Here is a 17563-nt window from a genome sequence, read left to right on the forward strand (position 1 = left end):
TCATTTCAATATAATTCAAGTAGGGTCATTACTCGAAGACTTACCTCGGATGTTGTCGAACGACTTCAATGGCTATTCAATTACTTTTTCCTTCCCTTTATCGGATTTAGTTCCCCTTTGCTCTTGAGCTTAAGTTCAACAAATTTTAAAATAGTCATTAATCGACTATTCAAGTATTACTTTCAGAATAATATATAAATTGATTCGACTTTCACACACATAGATTATAGTAAGCTTTATAAAAATCAATAAATAATTCATTAGCAAATTTTCATTAATGTTTACAACAAAATCACATATTCACTACGAGCTGTTTTCCCTGAGCAGCAGTCACTAAATTATTTATAACTGGAGCTACAAAACTCCAAATCACTTGACGTTAATTTTCCCTGAATATAGACTCGTATATCTTCTATCCATAAAATTTTCAGAATTTTAGGCTTTGCCAATCAATACCATATTTTTCTTAAAGTTTCCCCTGTTTCACTGTTTGACTAATCTGACCACTCTTCACTACGAATCAAATTTCTCATTTTACAGAATTCTAAATGTGTTGTATTTGATTTCATTTGAAACTAGACTCATTAAGGAGTTTAAGCATATAAATTTTATCTTATAATCATTTTTGTACAATTTATAATGATTTCCTAAAAACAGAACAGGGAATCTAGTAGTCATTTTGACTCAGCCCCACAATACTTCAAATATCTCAAGATCGGTAACTCTTTAGTTCTTATAGTTTCTTTTGTAAGAAAATAGACTCTTCAAGCTTTAATGACATAATTTACTCAGCTTCTAATTCAACTCCTACAAATTATGGCGATTTTCCAAAATCACCTCATACCTTATTATCAAATTGAACTAATTATGCTTATAAAAATAATATCAAAACCGAAACCTTTTGATAATTAAGCCTCTAATTATTTATTACAATTACCCAAACAAAATTTTCTCACATTTAACACTTATATACCAATCAATTGTTGAAGACAAACAAAATCTCATTTCCTCCCTTGACAACCACAACCGAAAGCTCAAACCAACATCTAAAATTCCAAGTTTTCAAATGGGCTAATATGGAACTAGCTAATTGACTTAAACTAAACTTAAAATTTCAAAAACTAACAAAATTTTTACTAACCTTCTCAAGCTTCAAGTGACCGAATGTTTCCCTCCTATCTTCCTCTTTACAATCGGCCAAGAAGAACCAAGGATACAAGCTTTGTTTTCATTACCTTTCTTTTTTCTTTTATTCTTTCTTTTATTCATTATAACTCCAATAACCCAATTTCTTATTATAATATCAAATTCAACAAATATATTGCCCATCATCAATCCATCTTGGCCGGCCACTATAAGGGAATTGGGCAATTTGACATGCAAGTCCACCCTTGTGTTGACATGCACTAATAAGCCCTTTAAAATTAGCCTATCATATTTCACCATGTCTCATGTTGATCCCTATTTAATAATTCCTCATGCAATTGGCAAAATTAGGGAATGAAACTTCCACATATGCATGTACACACACATAATAAACATAGAACATAGCAATTAATTATTTTTATAACTCGGTTTTGTGGTCCTGAAACCACTTCCCGACTAGGGTCAATTTTGGGCTGTCACATGTTCACTTACATGCATCGGTTGCTGTCCATTGATCTCCTAAGTACCTATTCGGCCAAAAGGCATCTCTTGGAGTGTCCATTCACACTTTGGCCGAACCTAGACATGTCCATTGCTCTCCCATACATTCACCAAGCCTTCAAGTTCATTTCCTTAGCCATGAAGCTGCCCATTGAAGTACCATTCAGCTGAATTTAGACATAGCCTTTAAAGATACATTTCTAGATTAGTTTAATTCAATTAAAGTCGAATTTACTTAGTCTATTTGGCTATCTAATGTAATCTATAAATAGTTCTTTTCTCTTTGTAAAAAGGTTACAGAATTTGATCAATTAAACTTAATAGAACTTTTGTTCTTGTGAGGTTACCTCCTCTCTTCTTTCGTTCGAGTCTCGTTCTGACTTATCTAGCTCGCTAGTGGCGTCAACCCGACTTCTTGAACTTATCACCATCCTGGTGTGGCGTTCATCCACCTTTTTATACCTTTGGTTCCTACCTCTCTATAGGTAATGGGTCAAGGTCCATCTTCGACAATCCATTAAACCCACCTTAAGCAATATAAGTCCCGGGGCAATACTTCATATAGTATTGAATCGTTCTTCGCTTGAGTTCTATTTTTCCATTCCATTTTAACTATTAAATTATAAACAATATTTCTTTATTTCACCGAACCTATCAAACATCTATCCAAACCATCTTTTGAACCCATTTTCTCAACTTCCGCTATAAAAAATCATCTAACTCCATCTATCTACAAAATCGAACAAACTTCTCGTCGATGATCGGGCAATCAAGTGAATCGACTCAATCAACCGAGCCGGATCACATCATTTGGTATCAGAGCTTGCAAAATGAGGAGCACCGATGTTCGTAGCTATCTCGAAAGATAGGTTTGTAAAAAAAAGTTTCAAAAAAAAAATCAAAAAAATCTCGAGTTGTAATTTTATTTTATTTTCTCTTTTCTTTATTGTATTTACCTTACTATTGTATTGGAGTATCACAAAAAAATCGAAATTCAAAAAAAAAGTGAGCAAAAAAAGAAAAAAAAGTAAAAAAAAGAACAAAAAAAAGTGAAAAGTCTTGCGAGTTTTATTTTCATTTCTTATTACTCCGATCATCAAGTTTCCCTTCCTACCATTATTTACCCATCCCAACGCCACACTTTAAACAAATTTTTTTCTTTATTTAGCCTACCCTACACCCGACGTTATCCCTTGTAACCCATTTTGAAAACGACCCTCAAGCAGCAAATTAAGTCTATCGAGACGAATTACGAATTTGTGAGACGAGGTCGAGTAGTAAAAGGCAAGAGAGCGTGAGTTCATTCGAAAAAAAAGCCTAAAAGAGAGTTCAAACACGAGTGAGTGAATTTTTCTTTTTGAGCGAACTTGAGAGATTTGTGGTGAGAATTATTTTTCTTTCTAATTTAACTTTTGTTTTCTAATATTTTGTTGAAGCATGTTTGAAGAATTTTCTGAATTTGAATTCCAAATGTGGAGACAAGAAATGCAAAGGATAATGCGATCTGAATTTTGACAATTCGACAAAGATAAAGAAGATTTGACATCTACTATCGTTGACATCAAGATTAGTGCAATCCTTCAAAGATTGGAAAATGAACCACAATGTGAAGATATGTTTCACACGCGTTGCAGTGTCCACGATAAAGTTTGTTGCCTCATTATTGATGGTGGAAGTAGGTCAAACATGGCTAGTATTCGAACGGTAAAAAAACTTGGCTTGGCCACTACCAAGCATCCACGACCCTATCAACTGCAAGGACTTGGTGTTGAAGGCAAATTTGAAGTTACTCAACAAGTTCGTGTTGCATTTTCCATCGGAAGATACCAAGACGAAGTCCTTTGTGATGTTATGCCTATTCAAGTTTGCCATTTGTTGCTAGGAGAACCATGGTAATCGGATCGCAAGGTCGTTCATGATGAACGTACCAATAGGTATTCCTTCAAGCATCAAGGAAGGAAAATCACTTTAGCACCGCTCACACCGGAACAAGTGCAAGAAGACCAATTCAAAATGAAGCAATCCATTGAGCGAGAAAAGGAGAAACAGATTGAAAAAGAAATCGAAAAAGTGAGAGAAAAAGAAAATGAAGAAAAGAAAATTGAAAAAGAAATTGAGAATGAAAAAAAAATTGAAAAAGAAAAAGCGAAAAAAGAAATTGAAAGAGAGCTTGAAAAGAAATCAAGTGAAAAAGAAAGAGAGTCTATAAAAGAAACGAGTGAAGTGAGTAATCACGAAAAAGAGAGGAATTCTTTTGCTAACCCCCTTTCGAAATTACCTTGTGATTTTTCTTTGTTTCAGGTTTGCAAGATTCCATCCACGGATTGGTTCCAACTTCATTACCTTTCTACCGAGAGACGTTTTCAATTGATTGAAAGAGGTAAGTTGGAAGATAAAAATGATTGTCACATTTCCAATGGTAAGCAAGGTAAGGGTTCCTTGTTGAGCGAGTTTCAACTCATTTACTCACATGTTTATGACAAGATTGCTGAAAATTGTTTTTGCGAAAGGGTTTTCCCCATTGGATTGGTTAATTTTCGTTCATCTATTATTTATGATTTTGTTTCAACTAGTGCTTTGAAAAGTTTTTTCTATGATAAGTTTGTTGTTGGCAATTTTATTGAAGGCGTTCGATTAGATCAGCATGAACAAAGTGTGATAGTGTCCGATAAAGATTATTCACATACAAAGTTCGATTTGTTTGATTATCATATTCTGAATGATGGTGATTACACCTTCCATAGTGGTAAGAAGTGTTTTCCTATTGATGAGTATGGTATTGGCAAGAATTTTACTGAAGTACGAATAAATCCGCACAAACAAATTTTGAACACTTGTGATAAAAAGTTGGCATGTGAAACGCCTAGTCTACTTGTGTGTGGTGATAATTTGAATTTTCTATTTTTTGCGTAAATTCCCCATGTTTGAACAAGTCTATTCGAATGAGATTTACGATGTATGAATGTTTGAACATATGCATGCTCAAATTCTTTTTGTTCCACTTGTGTGAATTGTTGGTAATTAAGAAATTCACACTGCATTTTGGAACGAGTGAACAATATCGTGTGTTCAACCCTGGAGTTCGCTATTCTGGTTCATCTTTGAGAGAAGGCAAGCGTTGTAAATTTTGTTTGAATGACCAAGTAAACAATCGTTGCTTGTATGATGCTTTGTCACTAAGTTTGAAAACGAGACGTGTGAATCTTGTTGGCTTGTTAAGACAAAATCAAATTTTTGATTGTAGAGAATGTTGTTTATTTTTGTTTAACAGAATTTGATTATTGAAAACTTGATTGTGAGGTTTCCTCCTATCCTATTTCGTACGAGTCTCGTTCTGACTTATCTAGCTCGCTAGTGGCGTCAACCCGACTTCTTGAACTTATCACCATCCTGGTGTGGCGTTCATCCACCTTTTTGTACCTTTGGTTCCTACCTCTCTATAGGTAACAGGTCAAGGTCCATCTTCGACAATCCATTTAATCCACCTTGAGCAATATAAGACTCGGGCAATACTTTACATAGTATTGAATCGTTCTTCGCTTGAGTTCAATTTCCATTCCATTTTATCTATCTACTTAAACTTTATTTTCTTTGTTAAACCGAACCTATCCATTCTCCAAACCAAGCCATTTTTGAACCCTTTTAATTACTTCCGCTTAAAACAACTCATAAAGTTATCTCCATTCGACATCAACCAATACTTCTCGTCGACGATCGGGCAACTTAAGTGAACTAGACTCCATCAACCGAGCCGGATCACATCATTTGGTATCAGAGCTACTAAAACAAGGAGTGCCGACATTCGTATCAAGCTCGGAGTAGGTTCGTAACAAAAAAAAAGTCAAAAAAAATAAAAAAAATTTTGTTGGAATTTAATTTAATTTTTTTTCTTCCTTGTATTTAGTTTACTATTGTATTGGATTTAAAAAAAGAAGAAGAAATTTGAAAAAAAAATTAAAAAAAGAAAAAAAAGAAGTGACAAAAAAAATCGAGTTAAAAGAAAAAAAGAAAAAAAAAGTGAAAAGTCTTGCGAGTTTTTTATCATTATCACTTATTACTCCGATCATCAAGCTTCCCTTCCTACCATTATTTACCCATCCCAACGCCACATTTTAAACCAATTTTTTTCTTTGTTCAGCCTACCTTACACCTGACATTATTCCTTGTAACCCATTTTGAAACCGACCCTCAAGCAGCAAATTAAGTCTATCGAGACGAATTACGAATTTGTGAGACGAGGTCGAGTGGTAAAAGGCAAGAGAGCGTGAGTTCATTCGAAAAAAAAGCCTAAAAGAGAGTTCAAACACGAGTGAGTGAATTTTTCTTTTTGAGCGAACTTGAGAGATTTGTGGTGAGAATTATTTTTCTTTCTAATTTAACTTTTGTTTTCTAATATTTTGTTGAAGCATGTCTGAAGAATTTTCTGAATTTGAATTCCAAATGTGGAGACAAGAAATGCAAAGGATAATGTGATCTGAATTTCGACAATTCGACAAAGATAAAGAAGATTTGACACCTACTATCGTTGACATCAAGATTAGTGCAATCCTTCAAAGATTGGAAAATGAACCACAATGTGAAGATATGTTTCACACGCGTTGCCGTGTCCACGATAAAGTTTGTTGCCTTATTATTGATGGTGGAAGTAGGTCAAACATGGCTAGTATTCGAACGGTAAAAAAACTTGGCTTGGCCACTACCAAGCATCCACGACCCAATCAACTGCAAGGACTTGGTGTTGAAGGCAAATTTGAAGATACTCAACAAGTGCGTGTTGCATTTTCCATCGGAAGATACCAAGACGAAGTCCTTTGTGATGTTGTGCCTATTCAAGTTTGCCATTTGTTGCTAGGAGAACCATGGCAATCGGATCGCAAGGTCATTCACGATGAACGTACCAATAGGTATTCCTTCAAGCATCAAGGAAGGAAAATCACTTTAGCGCCGCTCACACCGGAACAAGTGCAAGAAGACCAATTCAAAATGAAGCAATCCATTGAGCGAGAAAAGGAGAAAGAGATTGAAAAAGAAATTGAAAGAAAACAAAAAGAAAACGAAAAAGAAAAAGAAATTGCAAAAGAAAAAGAAATCGAAAAAGTGAGAGAAAAAGAAAATGAAGAAAAGAAAATTGAAAAAGAAAAAGTGAAAAAAGAAATTGAAAGAGAGCTTGAAAAGAAATCAAGTGAAAAAGAAAGAGAGTCTATAAAAGAAACGAGTGAAGTGAGTAATCACGAAAAAGAGAGGAATTCTTTTGCTAACCCCCTTTCGAAATTACCTTGTGATTTTTCTTTGTTTCAGGTTTGCAAGATTCCATCCACGGATTGGTTCCAACTTCATTACCTTTCTACCGAGAGACGTTTTTAATTGATTGAAAGAGGTAAGTTGGAAGATAAAAATGATTGTCACATTTCCAATGGTAAGCAAGGTAAGGGTTCCTTGTTGAGCGAGTTTCAACTCATTTACTCACATGTTTATGACAAGATTGCTGAAAATTGTTTTTGCGAAATTGTTTTCCCCATTGAATTGGTTAATTTTCGTTCATCTATTATTTATGATTTTGTTTCAACTAGTACTTTGAAAAGTTTTTTCTATGATAAGTTTGTTGCTGGCAATTTTATTGAAGGCGTTCGATTAGATCAGCATGAACAAAGTGTGATAGTGTGCGATAAAGATTATTCACATACAAAGTTCGATTTGTTTGATTATCATATTCTGAATGATGGTGATTACACCTTCCATAGTGGTAAGAAGTGTTTTCCTATTGATGAGTATGGTATTGGCAAGAATTTTACTGAAGTACGAATAAATCCGCACAAACAAATTTTGAACTCTTGTGATAAAAAGTTGGCATGTGAAACGCCCAGTTTACTTGTGTGTGGTGATAATTTGAATTTTCTATTTTTTTGCGTAAATTCCCCATGTTTGAACAAGTCTATTCGAATGAGATTTACGATGTATGAATGTTTGAACATATGCATGCTCAAATTCTTTTTGTTCCACTTGTGTGAATTGTTGGTAATTAAGAAATTGGCACTGCATTTTGGAACGAGTGAACAATATCGTGTGTTCAACCCTGGAGTTCGCTATTCTGGTTCATCTTTGAGAGAAGGCAAGCATTGTAAATTTTGTTTGAATGACCAAGTAAACAATCGTTGCTTGTATGATGCTTTGTCACTAAGTTTGAAAACGAGACGTGTGAATCTTGTTGGCTTGTTAAGACAAAATCAAATTTTTGATTGTAGAGAATGTTGTTTATTTTTGTTTAACAGAATTTGATTATTGAAAACTTGATTGTGAGGTTTCCTCCTATCCTATTTCGTACGAGTCTCGTTCTGACTTATCTAGCTCGCTAGTGGCGTCAACCCGACTTCTTGAACTTATCACCATCCTGGTGTGGCGTTCATCCACCTTTTTATACCTTTGGTTCCTACCTCTCTATAGGTAACGGGTCAAGGTCCATCTTCGACAATCCATTTAATCCACCTTGAGCAATATAAGACTCGAGCAATACTTTACATAGTATTGAATCGTTCTTCGCTTGAGTTCAATTTCCATTCCATTTTATCTATCTACTTAAACTTTATTTTCTTTGTTAAACCGAACCTATCCATTCTCCAAACCAAGCCATTTTTGAACCCTTTTAATTACTTCCGCTTAAAACAACTCCATAAAGTTATCTCCATTCGACATCAACCAATACTTCTCGTCGACGATCGGGCATTTTAAGTGAACTAAACTCCATCAACCGAGCCAGATCACATCATTTGGTATCAGAGCTACTAAAACAAGGAGTACCGACATTCGTATCAAGCTCGGAGTAGGTTCGTAACGAAAAAAAAAAGTCAAAAAAAATAAAAATAAAAATTTGTTGGAATTTAATTTAATTTTTTTTTCTTCCTTGTATTTAGTTTACTATTGTATTGGATTTAAAAAAAAAGAAGAAGAAATTCGAAAAAAAATTAAAAAAAAAGAAAAAAAAGAAGTGACAAAAAAAATCGAGTTAAAAGAAAAAAAAAGAAAAAAAAAAGTGAAAAGTCTTGCGAGTTTTTTATCATTATCACTTATTACTCCGATCATCAAGTTTCCCTTCCTACCATTATTTACAAATCCCAACGCCACATTTTAAACCATTTTTTTTTCTTTGTTCAGCCTACCTTACACCTGACATTATTCCTTGTAACCCATTTTGAAACCGACCCTCAAGCAGCAAATTAAGTCTATCGAGATGAATTACGAATTTGTGAGACGAGGTCGAGTGGTAAAAGGCAAGAGAGCGTGAGTTCATTCGAAAAAAAAGCCTAAAAGAGAGTTCAAACACGAGTGAGTGAATTTTTCTTTTTGAGCGAACTTGAGAGATTTGTGGTGAGAATTATTTTTCTTTCTAATTTAACTTTTGTTTTCTAATATTTTGTTGAAGCATGTCTGAAGAATTTTCTGAATTTGAATTCCAAATGTGGAGACAAGAAATGCAAAGGATAATGCGATCTAAATTTCGACAATTCGACAAAGATAAAGAAGATTTGACACCTACTATCGTTGACATCAAGATTAGTGCAATCCTTCAAAGATTGGAAAATGAACCACAATGTGAAGATATGTTTCACACGCGTTGCCGTGTCCACGATAAAGTTTGTTGCCTCATTATTGATGGTGGAAGTAGGTCAAACATGGCTAGTATTCGAACGGTAAAAAAACTTGGCTTGGCCACTACCAAGCATCCACGACCCTATCAACTGCAAGGACTTGGTGTTGAAGGCAAATTTGAAGATACTCAACAAGTGCGTGTTGCATTTTCCATCAGAAGATACCAAGATGAAGTCCTTTGTGATGTTGTGCCTATTCAAGTTTGCCATTTGTTCCTAGGAGAAGCATGGCAATTGGATCGCAAGGTCATTCACAATGAACGTAACAATAGGTATTCCTTCAAGCATCAAGGAAGGAAAATCACTTTAGCGCCGCTCACACCGGAACAAGTGCAAGAAGACCAATTCAAAATGAAGCAATCCATTGAGCGAGAAAAGGAGAAAGAGATTGAAAAAGAAATTAAAAGAAAACAAAAAGAAAACGAAAAAGAAAAAGAAATTGCAAAAGAAAAAGAAATCGAAAAAGTGAGAGAAAAAGAAAATGAAGAAAAGAAAATTGAAAAAGAAAAAGTGAAAAAAGAAATTGAAAGAGAGCTTGAAAAGAAATCAAGTGAAAAAGAAAGAGAGTCTATAAAAGAAACGAGTGAAGTGAGTAATCACGAAAAAGAGAGGAATTCTTTTGCTAACCCCCTTTCAAAATTACCTTGTGATTTTTCTTTGTTTCAGGTTTGCAAGATTCCATCCACGGATTGGTTCCAACTTCATTACCTTTCTACCGAGAGACGTTTTCAATTGATTGAAAGAGGTAAGTTGGAGGATAAAAATGATTGTCACATTTCCAATGGTAAGCAAGGTAAGGGTTCCTTGTTGAGCGAGTTTCAACTCATTTACTCACATGTTTATGACAAGATTGCTGAAAATTGTTTTTGCGAAATTGTTTTCCCCATTGAATTGGTTAATTTTCGTTCATCTATTATTTATGATTTTGTTTCAACTAGTGCTTTGAAAAGTTTTTTCTATGATAAGTTTGTTGCTGGCAATTTTATTGAGGGCGTTCGATTAGATCAGCATGAACAAAGTGTGATAATGTGCGATAAAGATTATTCACATACAAAGTTCGATTTGTTTGATTATCATATTCTGAATGATGGTGATTACACCTTCCATAGTGGTAAGAAGTGTTTTCCTATTGATGAGTATGGTATTGGCAAGAATTTTACTGAAGTACGAATAAATCCGCACAAACAAATTTTGAACTCTTGTGATAAAAAGTTGGCATGTGAAACGCCCAGTTTACTTGTGTGTGGTGATAATTTGAATTTTCTATTTTTTTGCGTAAATTCCCCATGTTTGAACAAGTCTATTCGAATGAGATTTATGATGTATGAATGTTTGAACATATGCATGCTCAAATTCTTTTTGTTCCACTTGTGTGAATTGTTGGTAATTAAGAAATTCACACTGCATTTTGGAACGAGTGAACAATATCGTGTGTTCAACCCTGGAGTTCGCTATTCTGGTTCATCTTTGAGAGAAGGCAAGCATTGTAAATTTTGTTTGAATGACCAAGTAAACAATCGTTGCTTGTATGATGCTTTGTCACTAAGTTTGAAAACGAGACGTGTGAATCTTGTTGGCTTGTTAAGACAAAATCAAATTTTTGATTGTAGAGAATGTTGTTTATTTTTGTTTAACAGAATTTGATTATTGAAAACTTGATTGTGAGGTTTCCTCCTATCCTATTCCGTACGAGTCTCGTTCTGACTTATCTAGCTCGCTAGTGGCGTCAACCCGACTTCTTGAACTTATCACCATCCTGGTGTGGCGTTCATCCACCTTTTTATACCTTTGGTTCCTACCTCTCTATAGGTAACGGGTCAAGGTCCATCTTCGACAATCCATTTAATCCACCTTGAGCAATATAAGACTCGGGCAATACTTTACATAGTATTGAATCGTTCTTCGCTTGAGTTCAATTTCCATTCCATTTTATCTATCTACTTAAACTTTATTTTCTTTGTTAAACCGAACCTATCCATTCTCCAAACCAAGCCATTTTTGAACCCTTTTAATTACTTTCGCTTAAAACAACTCCATAAAGTTATCTCTATTCGACATCAACCAATACTTCTCGTCGACGATCGGGCAACTTAAGTGAACTCGACTCCATCAACCGAGCCGGATCACATCATTTGGTATTAATGTTTGTTCAGCTGAATTTTATGTGATTTAATTTTGGTTCATGTGTTTTTGTAGGTGAGTTGAATTTGGAGAGTAATTAAACAAGGTTCATGCATGATAGGTTCAATGTATGGGACGGTGCATGTAAGGCCTCTTTCAATGAATGGTGGCTGATCCATTTGGCTCCCCAAGGCAGCTATTTGGCCAAAAGGTGTCCAGCAACTTAAAGCACAAGCTTGGCCGATCATATTCCCAAGGCAGCATCTAAGCCATTCACACCTCAATTTGACCAATCAGCCCCTATATATGTATGGGTGGATTCATGAACGTCCAAAGGGAGGGAATATTACCTTAATTCATCACATTGAATGTATAATGTGCATGTACAAAGGGGAGAACGAATTTACAAGGTACATGCTTCCATTCATGAACCAGCCCATCATTAAAGTTTTAATTAAGAGAGATGCATGACCCATGCACCTAGCATTCGTCCAAGAGGGGTTGGATATGAATTGAAGATGCACATTCAAGGAACAAGGAAGCTTTCTTATTGGTTAAGCATGCATGAATGGGTTTTGGGAAGAAACATGATTATTCAACCATGCATGAACTTACACTATCCATGAACAGAGATTTAATGCTTGAAGTGTGAACATTTTTAATTGTTGTATGAACACATTAGTAGCTGAATTTTAATAGGCATTAGAGAGCCTATAAATAGTTTATTTTGTTTATTGTAAAAGGTTACAGAATTTGATTATTGAAAACTTGATTGTGAGGTTTCCTCCTATCCTATTTCGTACGAGTCTCGTTCTGACTTATCTAGCTCGCTAGTGGCGTCAACCCGACTTCTTGAACTTATCACCATCCTGGTGTGGCGTTCATCCACCTTTTTATACCTTTGGTTCCTACCTCTCTATAGGTAACGGGTCAAGGTCCATCTTCGACAATCCATTAAACCCACCTTAAGCAATATAAGTCCCGAGGCAATACTTCATATAGTATTGAATCGTTCTTCGCTTGAGTTCTATTTTTCCATTCCATTTTAACTATTAAATTATAAACAATATTTCTTTATTTCACCGAGCCTATCAAACATCTATCCAAACCATCTTTTGAATCAATTTTCTCAACTTCCGCTATAAAAAATCATCTAACTCTATCTATCTACAAAATCGAACAAACTTCTCGTCAACGATCGGGTAATCAAGTGAATCGACTCAATCAACTGAGCTGGATCACATCATTTGGTATCAGAGCTACTAAAACGAGAAGTGCCGACATTCGTATCAAGCTCGGAGTAGGTTCGTAATGTAAAAAAAAGTCAAAAAAAATCAAAAAAAATTTGAGTTGGAATTTAATTTTTTTTCTCTTCCTTGTATTTTGTTTACTATTGTATTGGATTTTAAAAAAAGAGAAGAAATTCAAAAAAAATACAAAAAAATCGAAAAAAAAAGGAAAAAAAAGAAGTGACAAAAAAATCGAGTTAAAAAAAAGAAGAAAAAAAAAGTGAAAAGTCTTGCGAGTTTTTATCATTATCACTTATTACTCCAATCATCAAGTTTCCCTTCCTACCATTATTTACCCATCCCAACGCCACACTTTAAACCAATTTTCTTCTTTATTCAGCCTACCCTACACCCGACATTATCCCTTGTAACCCATTTTGAAACCGACCCTCAAGCAGCAAATTAAGTCTATCGAGACGAATTACGAATTTGTGAGACGAGGTCGAGTGGTAAAAGGCAAGAGAGCGTGAGTTCATTCGAAAAAAAAGCCTAAAAGAGAGTTCAAACACGAGTGAGTGAATTTTTCTTTTTGAGCGAACTTGAGAGATTTGTGGTGAGAATTATTTTTCTTTCTAATTTAACTTTTGGTTTTCTAATATTTTGTTGAAGCATGTCCGAAGAATTTTCTGAATTTGAATTCCAAATGTGGAGACAAGAAATGCAAAGGATAATGCGATCTGAATTTCGACAATTCGACAAAGATAAAGAAGATTTGACATCTACTATCGTTGACATCAAGATTAGTGCAATCCTTCAAAGATTAGAAAATGAACCACAATGTGAAGATATGTTTCACACGCGTTGCCGTGTCCACGATAAAGTTTGTTGCCTCATTATTGATGGTGAAAGTAGGTCAAACTTGGCTTGGCCACTACCAAGCATCCACGACCCTATCAACTGTAAGGACTTGGTGTTGAAGGCAAATTTGAAGTTACTCAACAAGTGCGTGTTTCATTTTCCATCGGAAGATACCAAGACGAAGTCCTTTGTGATGTTGTGCCTATTCAAGTCTGCCATTTGTTGCTAGGAGAACCATGGCAATCGGATCGCAAGGTCATTCACGATGAACGTACCAATAGGTATTCCTTCAAGCATCAAGGAAGGAAAATCACTTTAGCGCCGCTCACACCGAAACAAGTGCAAGAAGACCAATTCAAAATGAAGCAATCCATTGAGCGAGAAAAGGAGAAAGAGATTGAAAAAGAAATTGAAAGAAAACAAAAAGAAAACGAAAAAGAGAAAGAAATTGTAAAAGAAAAAGAAATCGAAAAAGTGAGAGAAAAGAAAATGAAGAAAAGAAAATTGAAAAAGAAAAAGTGAAAAAAGAAATTGAAAGAGAGCTTGAAAAGAAATCAAGTGAAAAGAAAGAGAGTCTGTAAAAGAAACGAGTGAAGTGAGTAATCACGAAAAAGAGAGGAATTCTTTTGCTAACCCCCTTTCGAAATTACCTTTTGATTTTTCTTTGTTTCAGGTTTGCAAGATTCCATCCACGGATTGGTTCCAACTTCATTACCTTTCTACCGAGAGACGTTTTCAATTGATTGAAAGAGGTAAGTTGGAAGATAAAAATGATTGTCACATTTCCAATGGTAACAAGGTAAGGGTTCCTTGTTGAGCGAGTTTCAACTCATTTACTCACATGTTTATGACAAGATTGTTGAAAATTGTTTTTGTGAAATTGTTTTCCCCATTGAATTGGTTAATTTTCGTTCATCTATTATTTATGATTTTGTTTCAACTAGTGCTTTGAAAAGTTTTTTCTATGATAAGTTTGTTGTTGGCAATTTTATTGAAGGCGTTCGATTAGATCAGCATGAACAAAGTGTGATAGTGTGCGATAAAGATTATTCACATACAAAGTTCGATTTGTTTGATTATCATATTCTGAATGATGGTGATTACACCTTCCATAGTGGTAAGAAGTGTTTTCCTATTGATGAGTATGGTATTGGCAAGAATTTTACTGAAGTACGAATAAATCCGCACAAACAAATTTCGAACTCTTGTGATAAAAAGTTGGCATGTGAAACGCCTAGTCTACATGTGTGTGGTGATAATTTGAATTTTCTATTTTTTTTAAATTCCCCATGTCTGAACAAGTCTATTCGAATGAGATTTACGATGTATGAATGTTTGAACATATGCATGCTCAAATTCTTTTTGTTCCACTTGTGTGAATTGTTGGTAATTAAGAAATTCACACTACATTTTGGAACGAGTGAACAATATCGTGTGTTCAACCCTGGAGTTCGCTATTCTGGTTCATCTTTGAGAGAAGGCAAGCATTGTAAATTTTGTTTGAATGACCAAGTAAACAATCGTTGCTTGTATGATGCTTTGTCACTAAGTTTGAAAACGAGACGTGTGAATCTTGTTGGCTTGTTAAGACAAAATCAAATTTTTGATTGTAGAGAATGTTGTTTATTTTTGTTTAACAGAATCAAGACATATAAATGTTTAAAGGCATGCTTGTTTAATTTTCTTTTGATCCGAATATGTGATAAGACGATGGCATGTAAAATGGTTAGTGCATTTGAATTTGAAGATGGTGTTTCAAATCTGCCTTGCTATATAAATTTTGCATGTTTAAGTAAGATTGATCGAGTGGAACTTAGATTACATGATCATTTGGAGGACTCCTTGATAAATTTTGATTATAAATTTGATTTGATTCTGATGCATCCTTTATTACCAAGTATGGAAAACCATTGTGAACAGGTAAGATCCACTTCTACATTTGATCCCGGCATTGGATTATGCATTCTAATTTTGAATAAGATTCTGGAAAGATCGTTTGAGTTTATAAATTTTAGTGTCACTAATTCATTCCATTTCTATGTAGGTGACACTTTGGAATGGTTTCCTCCTAAAGAGGGAGGGCATGGAACTAAATCATTTTCTTTTCAAACCATTTGTGGTTCCTGGAGTTTTAAAAACAATACTTCTCGGATCATGAACAAAAGGGCTTGTGATCTCGAAAAATTTTTCACGAGCAAGTGGCCCGATTTGAGGACAAATCGTCTTCAAGAGGGAGGGTATTGTTTTAAAGGTGACAATGTGAAGTGGTACCCTCCTAAAGAGAGAGGGCATGCGAATGAGCTTTTTTTGATCCGAGTTAATTGTGGCTTTCAGAATCTTCAACGATTTTTCGCGAGTAAATGGCCCGATTTGGGGACAAATCGCTTTAAAGAGGGAGGGGATGATACGACCATGCCCCGGGCACACTTTTGGATCAGCTCCCTAAGCATTGTTTGCAAATCCATGCGAGCTGAATTAGTTCAATTTCATTTCGTTAAGCTCCGTTTAGCTCGTTTCCAGCTCACTCGAGCTCAAGTCAACTCACTCAAGCTCAATTCAGCTCAATCTTAACCCAATGAGCTTATTTTTAGCTTTCTTTAGCTTGCATTTATTTTGCTGAAATAAACCATTTAATTTGTCATTAGTTAAATTAGTTGTTTATCTTAAGTTAGTTAATTTGTTAAAATCTGGACAAATAATTAATTAAGTGTTTTAATTATATCTAAATTAAATACTTAATTAATTATGATGTTTTAAATATGTCTAAAATTGTTAATATGTAAGGCCAAATTTAATGTGCAAATTATTGAGTTCATATGCTGCTAATTTAATGTGTTTGAAATGCATTTAACTTGCTGATTTAATTTGCTGTAGGTTCATGAACGGATTGGTGCAATGTATGGGAGTGTGCATGCACAATTGAGGTTCAATGGATGGCATTTAAAGGAGCACATGCATTTGGGACGTTCATGCAAGAGGGAGTTGCTGAAAGTTCATGTATTTGAAGATTCAGGGATCATATTTATGGGGGAAAATACATGGGACGTTTCATGCATGATTCATGCATTTTCAAGATGACCATTCAAGTATTTTAGGCACATTAATGCCTCATTCAGCCAAGGGAGATGTAGGATCATTAAAGAGCTGCACATTCATGGAATTATGGAGATTCTTCAAGGCTAAGGATGCATGAATGCATCAAGTGAAGCATCATGATGGTTCGGCCAATTCATGTACCATCTTCAAGCATGAACTGGATTTTAATGCTATTTGTGTGAACATGTTAAATACCTGTGTGAACAGAATTTAAGTTAGTGTGAACAACATAGATGCCGAATATCAATAGGCATTTTAGGCTTATAAATAGCTTACTTGTTTATTGTAAAAGGTTACAGAATTTGATTATTGAAAACTTGATTGTGAGGTTTCCTCCTATCCTATTTCGTACGAGTCTCGTTCTGACTTATCTAGCTCGCTAGTGGCGTCAACCCGACTTTTGGAACTTATCACCATCCTGGTGTGGCGTTCATCCACCTTTTTATACCTTTGGTTCCTACCTCTCTATAGGTAACGGGTCAAGGTCCATCTTCGACAATCCATTAAACCCACCTTAAGCAATATAAGTCCCGGGGCAATACTTCATATAGTATTGAATCGTTCTTCACTTGAGTTCTATTTTTCCATTCCATTTTAACTATTAAATTATAAACAATATTTCTTTATTTCACCGAGCCTATCAAACATCTTTCCAAACCATCTTTTGAACCCATTTCTCAACTTTCGCTATAAAAAATCATCTAACTCCATCTATCTACAAAATCGAACAAACTTCTCGTCGACGATTGGGCAATCAAGTGAATCGACTCAATCAACCGAGCTGGATCACATCAGCTATGCGCCTCATGTACTAATAAGTCTCGTACGGAACTCCACGGCACACATAATTTTCCTTCTCTAAAAAGGAATCCGTCGCTCCTATAAAACTTATCAATAGCAACACTTTCACAAGCAACAAATATTTCTCCAAAATCATCATCAGCAGGATATAAATCTTTTAACAATGCA

The sequence above is a fragment of the Gossypium hirsutum genome, chromosome D05 (assembly GCF_007990345.1).
Source record: "Gossypium hirsutum isolate 1008001.06 chromosome D05, Gossypium_hirsutum_v2.1, whole genome shotgun sequence".
Taxonomy (NCBI): domain Eukaryota; kingdom Viridiplantae; phylum Streptophyta; class Magnoliopsida; order Malvales; family Malvaceae; genus Gossypium; species Gossypium hirsutum.